This window comes from Momordica charantia, assembly GCF_013281855.1.
Source record: "Momordica charantia cultivar OHB3-1 chromosome 4 unlocalized genomic scaffold, Mcharantia_2.0 BLBB01000004.1, whole genome shotgun sequence".
NCBI lineage: Eukaryota > Viridiplantae > Streptophyta > Magnoliopsida > Cucurbitales > Cucurbitaceae > Momordica > Momordica charantia.
This window is the reverse complement of record NW_028275162.1, coordinates 13,941,224-13,955,451: the sequence shown is the minus strand read 5'-3', so window position 1 is coordinate 13,955,451 and position 14,228 is coordinate 13,941,224. Positions and strand designations below refer to the sequence as shown.

Genomic DNA, 14,228 nt, shown 5'->3' with positions numbered 1-14,228 from the left:
ATATATCAAACACTCATATGAATAGTATATTAGATGTATATCAGATACATATTGTACACACTCATGTCAATAGTATATCAAATATATATCTCATATATATTGCAAGTTATCAGACACTCATATCAGATGTATATCACATACATATATCAGTAGTTAGATATATTACAGATGTGTATCATTTAAGTAAAGTTATCATTTTAAAATTGGACCTCTATTTTTTTAAGTGCTATATTATTATTAGTATTATTTTTTAGATCTGATTTTTTTTTATTTAAATGTCTATTAATATCATTTGGTTGAGAAATGTGAAAGAGTTTAATTTTAGAAAAAGAAAAAAATGTGAAATGTTTTTTTTTAAATGAAAACAAAAATAAAAGAAACAATTAAAGAGAAAGCCACACACGACAAAACCGTACCCAGACTTCCAAAACGCCTAAATCGCATACCTCCCCTGCGATTTCCTAAGTAAGCATATTTCTTCCTCTTGCCATGTGATCAGACAAAACATGCCGCAAGTCCCACGCCAGAAACAACTGGATTTCTTCAACAAATATAGCAACTTCCGTTAGATCCTAAGGGTCTCTATTGATGATTCATACTACTTCAACACAATCTGAATCCACTGCTAGGTCACAATTAGGTACATCTGATATGGTTATGATGACCATCAAGACCCTCAAGTCAACCTACTTCAAAAACAGTCAAGCATTAGAGAAGTACCCCAAAAAGAGGAAACCTGAAAATCTCAAGGGTCAAGACAAGTCACTGGAGCCATGAGAAAGCTAGAATTCCAAGAAGAATCAAGGAAGCATTCATGCCACAAGGATAGCACGAGTGCATCCAATGCAACGCCCAACGCATGCACTAGCGCGCAAACCTTGGCCACTAACCTCACAACGCATGCCTAGCACGTAAGCCATCTATGGAGTAATCTTGCAAGTGCAAGCCAGAACCCACGCGTACACTTCACCCAGTGATATACTCAACCCTACCACAAATGACTTACACAGCCCTTGTATGAATAAGACCTCTCAAACACACACGGCAACACCTAAAACACACACAAAGAATCACCCAAGTGGAAGAAGAAGGAACTTACCTAGAATGTCAAGGTTTTGGAAAGAGAGAGTTTGTTCTAGATCCAAAGGGAAAAACTCCACAAGTTTGATCACCAACCTAAACTGATACGTGACAACCCAAGTGTATGGATTACTCGAGCCTCTAGCCACTTGAATCCAATCATATAGATGGTTCAACCCAAAAGGGAAATGTTAGATAGATTATCTTTGTAGTCGATTACCTTGAGCAGACAAATAGCTCACTATGCTCGAGGTTAGAAACACTCGAGTTTGATGATAAATCAAACAAGCATACTCCAAGAGTAAAATAATGCAATCCTAAGTTCAACCACACAAAGGAAAACAATATTTTTTTCGGGGGGAGAGGGGGTTGCACGAGGTAATTTGGGAGAAACTCCATCAATTCTATTGGAAAATCAATGTCTAAAGTCTATCTTGAAACAAAGGGAAACATGCATATTTATAGGCCAAGGCGAATAGCCTTTACAAGATACGTTGCAAAATAGAATAATCCTAAAAATCTAAGGAAAATAAAATTTAAACAAAACACTTCCCTAATTTCAAAAAAACTGGTGGCATGGTAGGCGCGCGTGAAGAGCTACAGCGTTGGCGTGGGCGCATGGGCGTGTTGGGTGTGTTGCCCTAAACTCGTAGTTGTATTCATGTAAAAACAAATTTTATTCAATAAATTTATCGTTGACTCATTGCAATTATCTAATCCAATAAACTAAACATACAAGGTTATTGTCATGTAACCAAGACAGTATATATACTGAGTATATGTTTGATATACCCTCGATATACAAGTGGATAATGTCCCGAGAATAACCTAAAGGGTTTATGGTATATGGATAAGGCTGGGTACCTTATCTTGGCAACACTATGGGCGGCCCACTTTGTAAATGTTACAGACGACCCGATTCAAGTCGTTCGTGTAGGAGTATCCTATACAATGAGTTTGTATAAGACCGAACCACGAAATAGTCAATCTTTAGATGTAACGTTGTTGATTAATAGATTGCTATTTCATACGATGACCAGGCAACTCATTCTCAATCCTGAGTGAGTTGTGGACTCCTACCCATGAGGGCTCGTCTTTTGATCTGTATGGGTGAGAGTGGCCCGAATCGCCAACTCAACATTCTTACCATTTTGGGACGAGATCGAGTGGGGAGTTGGGAATATAACTTCACAAGATGGAATTCACTCGTCCCCAACTTTAGAAGAGTAGATGAGTGTTCTCTTAAATGCTGACTCCGCAACTTGAACAAGGGGCCCCACCCTCTCACTAGTTCGAAAGAGACTTTCGGTTATTGGTTGGACCATAACCGGGTTGTTCATTAGAGGAACAGTGGTATTTAGGAGCAAGATGTAACTCAGGGGTAAGACGGTAATTTGACCTTGCTTGAGTTACGAGCACTTGTGAAGGATTGACTTGCCATTAATGGTTGTATGTCCGTGGACACGAAAATATTCTGCAGTGAGAAGAGTGCAGCTGCAAGTCTTTAGTGGAGTGACTCGTGGTTAACAAATGTTGATTAACTCGGTTAATGAGTTTGACCGATTAATCTCGTATCGTTTGAGCTTCTGATATGTAGGTCTGTTAGGTCCCCTTGCTAACTCACAACGGGTAAAACGAGGATCAAGTTTTTTGGAAAAATTTGAAATGTTCAAATTGCTCAAGAGATTATATATTTATGTTGATACATATATAATATAATATATATAGTTAATTCTAATTAAAACTATATATTATGAGAGAAATTATTTATGTTGGAAAAATTATTTGAGATTCAAATAAAATTACTATGAATATGATTCATATTAAAACTATAGGTTAAAAATAATGCGCATAAGATGTACATTACAACTAGTTATACGAGAGAAATGATTTTATAATATGATTCTATTTTGATAATAAATAATTAAGTGTTAATTATTTATTTAGTTAATATAATTAATTAATTAATTAATTAATTGTTAATTAGATTAATAATTAATTAATTAATAAGATTAATTAATTATATATATTAATTATTATTATTTATTAATATTAATTTAATTAATAATAAAGAAGATAAAACTCCCTTGCAAACCTGCAGGGGAGTGGAGAGTTACGTGACGTGGGGTAACTCCCTACGTCATGTGGTTTTTAGTTTTTGCAGAAGTGTTCAGCCAAAACAGAATATTGATCCTAAGAAACAAAAAGGCATTCTCTCAAGCTTTCTCTCTCAATTTCCTCTTGGTTTCCAAAAACAAAGCTCCCACAAGCAAGATCATTGCTCCCAAAGGATAGCAGGAAGATCAGTGGTGGTGTTCATTGGTGATTCCTTGAAGAATTGTTCTTCCAATGTAAAGAAAAATTTTTCCTTGTATTTTGCTCTTTGTTTTTGTGGGTTCTTTGTTCCTAAAAATTCAAGAACAAAGATCGTCGTTTCCGCTACGAGATTTACGTCTCATCAATTGGTATTAGAGCGGCATTTATGTTCTAAATTTTTTAGGATCAAAATCACTGTTTTTGGTGGGTAATTCTAGATTTTCGAAATGTGGGCTTTGCAGGTTGATGTTTTCGGATTTTGACATGTAGATAACATCATTCTTCTTGATTTGATCTTGTAAGGGCCCGATATTTTGGACAATATGTTTCTGTATCGAGTCTGTAAGTTCAGGTCGCTCAAAAACTGTTCGTGGCGTCTAATTGGGTGAATTTTTGCAGAAAACAACGAAGAAGACGAAGCACTCCGCGCAGGAAGCGCCATGGTGCTGTCGAAGAACAGTAGGCAATGTTGCAGCACTGTGCTGCAGCGCCGTAGCGCTGTCCCGGGTGTTTTCCGACGTGGTTCCACTGTCCAGGTTCGCAGTTCGAGTGCTGCTTCGGACATTTTCTTGGGTTTTTAATTATTTATTTATATTTCTTTTTTAGGATGCCTAAATTCGGTCCAACTTTGCTATTTAATTATTTTATGCATTTTAAATGTGTATTTTTATTGAATGTATATTTTATAATGTATGCTATATAGTTTTAAAATCCCACCATTGGATACATGCATAATATGTATATTTGATATATATGATGTATGTATAATCCTGCATCATATAGTTATAAATATTATAATTATGAATGCTTGTTTTATTTTCATGATTATTTAATATAAGTGTTGTATTGATTAGATGAAAATAAAGTTGCGTTGAACATGATATTACTTTAGTTAATATAATTGTTATATTAATGTATGTCATGTTTATAGGTTTAATTTCTTAAATTTTATAAGAGTTAATAAAATTTTTTGGTAGATTGAAATTAAAATCTGTAATAAAGAGTTGCATGTAAACATAGGGTCTAAGTTAATTAATTTTAAAGGGGATTAAAATTAATTAGACCTTAGGTTATATCTTCTAATATAATTTTGGGTAGTCTTTTATTTTGTTTTAACTATGATTAAAATGAAATAATAAAATAATAAAATAATAAATATAAAATATTTTCTATAAGGGAACCCTACATAAGAAAGGTTCTATCTAGGTTGAGGCATTTAAGCTAATCGTAAGGGAACACCTCTACTTGGGAACCGACCTGGGGTTGAATTAGTCAATATTTGATATGCATGCAATAATATCATTAGCTTATTAAAACGTTTGATAAACTAAAACATTAATGTACAACTTCCATTATAAATAGTTATATTGGGCCAACTAAAAATTTTAATTTCACTTAGCCATAATTTACCTAAGTAATATACCCTAGTCTTAGAATACTAAATGGGAGCAAAAGAGAATGTGTAATATACCACTTATATTTTTGATATACAAAGTATATATAACATACTTTTTTCTCTCACGTTTCTCCTTTATGTTCACACTGCGAGTTCCATACTCAGCCTCGTGTCGCCCTGGGCGCGGCCTCCCTACGGAAGGTGTTTGCATGGTTCAATATCGAGGTCAATGGGGATAGTATTTATAGTAAGTGGGAGAAGGACGTGTGACATTACATCTTACGGTCTCTACCATTAGTTTGCACCGAGAGATTTCATACATGACCTACGTGTCATCCTGGTGCAACCATCTCTATGGAGGATCCATTGTGTGGAATCAAAACCAAGGCAAACTCCAGAAATGGATAAGGGTCTCTTAGGTTTTGCTCCAATATTTTCCTTCCCTACGACAGGATTATTGGGGCGGACCTCTGAGGTCTGAAAATATTGGGCATGGGCTCTAGTAGGGGGCACTCATGGATGGCTAGTGGGTGCACGCATGGGCATCTGGTGGGGTGGAGCCTTGTGAGGTTAGGTTGGGGGGGGAGGGGCACATGGGTGTGTGAGGTAGAGCATGTGGCTAGTGGAGGCGCACGACAAGGGCGCTTTGTGGGCTGTTGGCAGGGGGTGTGTTGGACGTGCGTGTACGTGATGGCGCACGCAGTATGGGGTGCTCGCGATTGGCGTGTTGCTGCACATGGGGGCTCGTCCAAGGGCTTGTGGTGGGAAAGTCCTTGAGGCTTGGCCATTCAATCGGTCTTTCCTCCATCTTCCTCTTCCTCTTGAATGTTGATGGTTGTTCGTGAACCTTCAAAATAGACAAAATTTGTTGATGGGTCCAATGAAGTCTTCTTCTTTTTCAGGGTCTTTCTTTGAGCTCTTCTTCCTTGTTGATGTAGATGGGGTCTTAGAGCTTTGGATCCAATTATGATCACATCATAAACTTGCATGTTTCCAAGGATTTTGTGCAACTAGATCAAGATACACCAATACTCACGATTTTGGGAGCAAAGAAGAAAGCTGAAGGGCTATTTTCATTCATCAATAATCCAACCTCTCAAATGTAAAATAAGAAGTCTATTTATAGACATCTTAAAAGAAAACCCTAATTAAACTTTAAAGTAAAAACATAAACTAAAACCAAAATTAATCAGTGTCTAAGTTACACAAATTGATGGGGGGTTTCTCTCAATGGGCCTCTGAAGTACATAAAACCTCATTCTTGAACCCATGACCTATTAAATTAAAGGATTAGTACATTGATAGGCCATTTAGATATTATAATTATATAAAGGGACTCATTCTACAAAATTTACACTTTGTGTTAAATTAAACTCCTTTAAGATGGAACTCATCAACAATTTACCAATATATCCTTTTTTATATACATGTAACTATTATTAAATTATGGAAATTCAAAATGGTTGATTTGAGAGGTTAGACTTTTAAATCCCTAATTTTATGCGGCTTGTAACTTTCCTAAAAACAACTACCCAAATTCATCGTCACTTCTCATCATTGTCTCTTCGTCTTCTTCAATCAAAAAGAAATCTCTCATTTCTCAGAATTTTTTCCGGTAGGCCGTCACTCCGTCTTCTCCGTTTCTGGATTTACTGTTGTCGGCAGCTCGTCTCCTTTGTCTCGTTTCAGATTTTCTCGTCTCCGCTAGCTCGTTCTCAAGATTTTCGACTTCAAAGTGCTAATAGTTCTATGTTTTTGGCCATATAGGTTATCTAGTTGATTTCAGATTTTGTGTGTTTCTGATTTTGTGAGTTTGCACTGTGAAGACTCCATCAAAGCCATTGAGAAAATCCAATGTGTGTATTTTTCAACATCTTCTAGTATATACTTTATCCTACACTCGATTATTGGTTTTTGAAATTTGGTTTTCTATTATTGTTATGGGTCTGCAAATTTTGGTCATCGATTTCATATGCTTGTCACTGACATAGGTAGTACTTTTGTGGATTCTTTTTGTTCATAGAAGTTTTAAAAATTATTTCAATGTGGTTTTTAATAGAGGGGCCTAGTCTATTTGTTTTTTTGAGTGAGATATGGGTGTATATACTTTATTTTTCATATATAATCTTATCTGAGCTTGATTTTGGTAAATCGATTTTTCAAACTGCAATAAATACACTTATACTTTATAGTCGTATATAGTTTATATTTCCAAATAAGTGTATGTTATGATGGTTGCTTTTGTAATTCTCACTCCAAGTGTTGAATTGATTATATATTCTTTTACTATGGTTATATGCTCTTTTACTATGGTTCTCTATCTGATGCATGCTTCAAACTCTTGCTAGTAGGAACATATACCTCATTAGACATGTCATGTCATACTATGGAAAACTTCCTTCCTTGCAATAATTATTTTGTTTAAAACACCTTACAGTTTGGAAGTAAATATATGCTCCCTCAGAATCAAGCATGTGCTAGGGTGTTTAAATTGATTATGTAGGTTTTTTGAGCTTTGTTTGTTAATTATGGTCGGATATTTTATACTTTATAGTAGAATATAATTTATATCTCCAAATAAGTGTATGTTATAATGGTTGATGTTATAATCCTCACTCCAAGTGTTGAATTGATTATATGTTCTTTTACTATGGTTCTCTATCTGACACTTTATATTCCACGTAATGATCTCTGTCGTTTCAAAATCTACTATGAAGCATGTGCACGGTATTAAGGTTGACTTTTTATTGCAGAAATATGTGTCGATAGGCCCGTTTGACCATTATTTTGACCCTTTTCCCATCATTATTTGCCAAAAAGTATTACATATTCTTAAAGTAGAACATGCCTAGAACATTTTTGGATAAAAGTCAAAATGTGGTACTTTAGGAAAAACATGAGAAAAATGCGGTTAAAGTTGGAAGAAAATAACAGTTTTTTGTATTGCAGGAATTGTGCACTGCGCAATTTTGGAGTCCAACTTTGTCAAAACGTGCGTTTTGATTCATGAAGGGCAAGGAGGACATTTCCTATGTGTTTGATTCAAGCTACAACCGTGAGTCTAAGTCAAATGGAGGTGGTTAGCTGAATCTCAACCCATATAAGAAAGTCATTCATTCAACAGCAAATCATCCATTCCAAGCCCGTTTTCAGCTTTATTTACTTTCTCCTTCATTGTAGAACTTGTTCATATGCTTTAGATTTAAGTTTTAGTTGTTATTTCCTTGTATTTTCATAATTTTGTTTACCGTATTGCTTTTAATTCAAGTTCTACCTTTTGTTTTCATTTATTCTGTTATTCTTACATTCTTTAGCGAGTTTACACTCCCTTCGCGCTCGAAAGAGAAGAGGGTCAAGCTAGAACTCCTTGTACGGCTCATTTATCCGAATGAAAAATACTTTTTTTTATGTTTCCGTGCATTTTCTTTCATTTAAAAATGTTCTAAATTAGATATCAACCTCTTTGTGGAATGCCTCAGTCAAAAAGATTTGATTTTCAACACGCTTGGGAATTTGCCCAAATTACGCCTGACACTTTTTTGGGTTGGTTTCTAAAAATTTCTCTTTACGTCTTTTTTCCATTTGGCCAGTGAGATTTTGATTTATACACTAAAGCACAACCCTGAAAATGGTGAGTTTGGTAAAATAATAGGAAACCAATATGGGATGTGACTTAGACATAAGCGCATAAAACATGGTCCTAGACTTAGTCTCTCTAACCCATAATACAAATGAGTTGATAAATATTCTCTAGGATTGTAATCACAAATAGACATATGATTGCAGGTTACCTTAGCCTCAGCAGCAACCAAAAGCGATAGTGAAAGAGTATAACTTAGTTTCCCAAGAAAAGCCAGAATTGCACCTTGCGCATTTTCCCAACATCGTATATTTCCCATGTTTTGCATCAAAACTATGGTAGGAAGCAAAGATGTTGAGTTTTATAAAATTGCTTGATGTTTAAAACCCCAAACAACAACTTTTGTCACCATTTTCTCCATAAACCACAATTGAATATTTGAACCATTTACTTCTTAAAATCTGTTTTGAAAGCAACAAGTCCCTGAGGATTCGACCTTGGATTACTCACAAGTATTACTTGTGACCGTGTGCGCTTGCACGAGTCTCTAATCTTTTTAAAAGGTAGAGAAAGTCCCAACACACGGGAATAATAGTGCTACCTACATGACATTTATAAAAGTACATTTATTTACATAATAGTTATTAAAACACAAATCATTGGCATTTATAACAAATTGTTGTATATATGTTCTAATAGTACATAGTATGAAAGTTATAACATAGGATAAATAGGTATATATATTATACTCATTATGTAACGCCCCCAAATTTCAAACGACTCAAATAGGGCACATTACTATAACATTCTATTCGAATCAACACGAACAAGAGAAAAGACCTACCTTTTGCCCAAAAATTTCATAAAAGTAACTTCATTAATGATAACTCTCCAAAAGAGAGTTATTTTGGTGATTATTTGGGTGAAAATATGCATTAAAATGACAAAGTGTGTCGATTTTAGGTCATAAATAGCATGAATAGTGTTAAAATGTGAATTCTTAGCTAAATATCCTTAGTCTTGAGAGCTTTGGCCAAAAACAAGATAAACTCTCACATTTTTTGTTCATTTGCATAGGTTTGTAAAGAAATGATAAAGTTGAAAGAAAGTGTTGAACCAGAGAAGAGCAGTCAGGGTATTTTCAAGAACAGAGCATGTGAAAGCTGGAGCAAAGCAGTGCTAGAGCATGAAGTTACTGCACAGTTAAAGCCAAAACACGGGATTTACCCATGTCCATACAAACTTCATCCGAGTGCCCTAAAAACGAAATCCAATATTTAAAGGATGTTTTCCCTAGCCAATAGATACACAGATCCCGAGAGAGACAAAATTTGAGAGCTGAAAAGACAAGAGGAGGCTCACCTACTTCGACGAGCTGTCTACTTCTTCTTCTCTGCTTCTTTTTACTGCTTCCCTAAAATGAGTTGTATTCTCCTTTCTTCCATTTTGTTTTCTTCGCCCATGTTGAGCTAAACCCCATCTTGGGGGAGGTTTACATATTGTAACTAACTTGATACTGAACCTCTAGCTGCTACATCTATTTTCAATAAAGTTGTTTTATATTTCTTTAATCTTGCGTGACATTGTTGGCCATTCTGTCGTGTTTGCTAGCTTCTGTATTGACCCGAGAAGGCTTATGGGTGCTGACTTCCTTTATTTGTGATTAGTGTTTTTCTATAGCTTTAAGGATACTCAGGAATGGGGTCCCCTAATCTTGCCTAGAGCTTTTGTTTATTGCTTGGGTATTTAACAATGGAAGTTGTATTTACTCATGTTTGGGATGTCTCGGAAGGGAACCAAGTCGAGTTGGGCATTAATAGATGTTAGTAAGCTAGAGGGTAGGTTCATAACTTGTGAAAGTATGCTGAATCTCCCCCGCCTTTTACATATTTATTAACCCTTCATTATCGCTTTCTATGCTAGAGCTTTTTCTTGTTGATAGCGTCAAAATTGTGTTTGTTGCAAGGTCTATTGTCATGTTGTTAGTTTATATCTTTTAGGTAATTTCCATACGTCAACTCTTTATATTTTTTTTCTTTGTTGATATCTACATGTATAGTTAAAATATTATCCAAAAATCTCTGTGGATACGACCTCGTTACGTACTATAACCGTCGATTTCGTGTATACTTGCACGTGTTGTCAGCACAGTTGTGTGGACGCAATAATTAACTTTAAAGGTTCCAATACCATAATTCAAATAACTAAACATAACTAGAGTTCTCGAAAGAATAAAAAACTAACATCCTTAAGACGTCCTTTAAATGAAACTTAAACAAACCAAACTATTAATCAAATAACATAGTCAAACTAAAAAGAAACAACTTCAACTATCATATCTAAAAATGAAAATAAAATGATGCAGCGCTATATGGTCATTCTAGTCAAGTCTCCTCCTTGCCATCATCATTCCCATGAGTTATCTCGTTACCTACAAAATCTAAGGGAAGAATGGAGGGGGTGAATACAACAACTAGTACTCAGATCTTACCTAAAGAGTCACGCATAAACAACATGCTTACACAACAACAAAACATCATGCTTATCATTAGTATCATGCTTTAAATAAAATGGAACAATTTATGTATATGCTCAACCAAACATGCAACCTATATGCCAAACCAAGCCTCACATCACAACTCACTAGTTTTCTTTCCTATTCTTCCAAAACTTACTCCTTTGAGTTGTATCGACCCCTGACCATCTATCCAGAGCCTCGATACTTCTCTACGGTGCTTGGCATTCAACCCTTGACCATTTTTACCTAATGTCTCGAATTGTTACATCTACTCTTGACCATTTATACCCAAAGCCTCGATGACTTTGCAACGTATTGCCCTTGACCGTTTCTACCCAAAGCCCCAATACTTGCCTACCAACTAGACTCATCGCATCGACCCTCGACCATTTTTGCCTGAGGCCTCGACACTCATCTTTATCCAAATCTTGGCATATCGATCATTGACCATTTTCATCCAAAGCCTCGATACCCAACTAGTGATGTATTGACCCCCTGGCCCCGATACTCACCCATTCACTTTAACAGAACAACTCTTACACACAAGTCCTGCAACATGCTTTCTATGTTATGCATCATGCATCAAACAATTCTCAACAAGATTCAGCATCCTTCCATAATCATCAATAAACATTCTAATAAGAGAGTACCATAAAATTACATAGCTAATATATATAACTAACGTGCTTCTCACAAATATTCCAGGAACATCTCAACACATCAACAATTCCAGAGTAGCCAAACATTATATCCAACGTACTTCCATAAACACTTTCTCATAGAAACCATAATAATAAATTTGGGTCGTCGACTCAATATTCCAATCATTTAACTACACAAGATGAAATTCACGTCTTTCCGACTTTAGGGTAAGTAGATGAGTGTTCTCTTAAGTGTTGACTCCGGGACTAGAACAAGGGGTCCCACCCTTTCACTGGCCAGAGAGAAACTTTTGTTTAATGGTCGGATGATAACTCTCCAGAAGAGAGTTATTTTAGGGTAAATTTCATATACATTAGCTAAAAAGTAGCATCTATAGCACCCAATTTACACTAATTCATGTGCAAAGAGTGTTATAATTTCATTATCCTTATTGATTTTGTCGATTATGTAGAATTTAGAGGAAATAGCCTAATTTTAGGTATTTTGATGCAGCATTGTTGATGCTACAGCATTGGAATCTAGAGAAGGCAGAAAATGACAAATTTGGCATGATTTGACTTTACTTGGGAGTTATCACAGTAAAACCGGAGAATCATCTAGGAGTGAGAGCTGGGGGCCCACTTTATTTGATGTTTCCCTAAAAACCAAGTAGGTATATATACTTATATTGAAAGAAGTCTCCACACACTTTTTGAGAGAGAACACTCACATCACTACAAAAAAAAAAAAAAAGAGGAAGCACGCAAAAGTGGAAGTAGACAAGAAGAATAGAAGAATTTCGAAGCTATAGCGGACAAAGACGAGAGGACCCATTTGGAGCTGAATACTTCAACTCCATCTCTCTCTCCTTAGTTCCATATTTGTATTTCTTCTTAATTTGTCACTGATTTCTATTTATAGTTGTGCGTAGCTAAACTCCATTTGTAAGGGGGAGGATGTTGTGAACTCTTGATGGGCTGTAGACCTTGTTGTTGTTTTTAAATGACGAAAAGTATTGAGTTGAAAGTTGTTTTTAATCATAGTTTCAATGTGCTTGATCAACATGTTGAGATACGTTCCTATTAACTCTTGGAGAATTGTAATAGGATGTGTGTAGCTTCAACTCATACTAGATTCTGCTTTAGTTAGAGTGTGGGTACTTAGGAATAGGGCTAACCTAGCAAGGTTATAAACTGTACTCATATGCTAGCAAGTTTGTCTTAAAACTTGAGTAGCAGAAAATCTGGGAAGTCTGGGAAGACTCCACGTCTGTTTGGCCAATATTTTATCATTATTTATGTTGTAGCATCGTCTGCATAAGTCCACAAGAGTCACATAGACTCTTCCTCCTTACCTTTTTTTTTCACATTAATACTTGAGTTGTTATTTGTGCATATTCCTTAGCCAATTTATCGTTACTTGCATTCAACTTGTTTTAATACAGCAAATCATCAATGCACTGTTTGGTTTGAGTCTTCTTCGTTTTTCCTATTTACAAATCTCTTGAATATTGGTATGTTGTCTTAAGTGATTATTGAAGTGTTTAAGCATCAATACCTATGGATACAATCTCTTTTTATCACTTGCTATAACGGTTGTGTACACTTGCACAAGGGAACATAAATCGTACTACAAGTTTTTGGCGCTGTTGATGGGGATTGATTTCGTTTCACTTTATTTTTTTACTTAAGAAGGGTTGTGTTAGAAAAATCTCTTCTAATTACTATTTGGTGGATCTTGAAGGTGGATGCATGATTTGCAGGGGCTGGAATGTATGCTTGACAACGAAATTGAGTGCACATTTCATCGTAGAAGGAGAACACAGCGAAGACGGCAAGTGGAAGCTAATCCCATGGATTAGTTGCCAAGAAATCCTAACCTGGTAGTCCCCAATCCAGTAGTTGAAGGAGATAATGGAGGGAAAGTGGTTGTACCAGCAGCTATTCCTCCCCTCAATGCCATTATGTTGGCGGATGATGGAGAAAGAGTTATTAGAACCTACGCTGCGCCCGCATTTCATGGTTTTCATTCAGTTAAAGCAGGGGCTAAAAATAGAAGCTGAAAGGTTCGAGTTGAAACCAATTATGTTCCAAATGCTCCAAACAGTGGATTAGTTTTTTGGAAATCCGTCTGAAGAACCTCATTTGCACTTGAGGTATTTTCTTGAATTAAGTGATTCTTTCAAAATGTAAGGAGTATCTAAGGAAGCATTGCGTCTGAAATTGTTCCCTTACTCGCTGAGGGACAAGGCAAGAGACTGGTTGAACTCTATGCCAGCTGAATCCATTACATCCTGGAATGATCTTGCAGAGAAATTTTTAATAAAATATTTTCCCCCAAGTAAGAATGCCAGGTATAGAGGAGACATTAATAATTTCCAGCAGAGGCATGGAGAATCTGTGAGTGAGTCGTGGGAAAGGTTTAAGGAACTGCTAAGGAGATGCCCTCAGCATGGTCTGCCAAGATGTATTCAGATAGAAACCTTTTACAACGGGCTAAATGAAGCAACCAGAATGGTAGTTGATGCATCAGCGAATGGGGCATTATTGTCCAAGTCATATGTGGAAGCAGTTGATATTCTGGAGAGGATTTCTTTCAAGAACTACCATTGGTCAGACTCTAAAGCCCTAAATGACAGAGGAAATTATGTAAATGCTAACAACGATGAAATGGATTTAGAAAGGATCAAATTGTAA

At 35.9% G+C, this 14,228-nt stretch overlaps 1 pseudogene; it reads left to right on the top strand.

Annotated features, from left to right (window-relative positions):
- Nucleotides 1-13,279: 13,279 nt before the first annotated feature.
- On the top strand, nucleotides 13,280-14,228 carry LOC148211878 (uncharacterized; annotated as a pseudogene).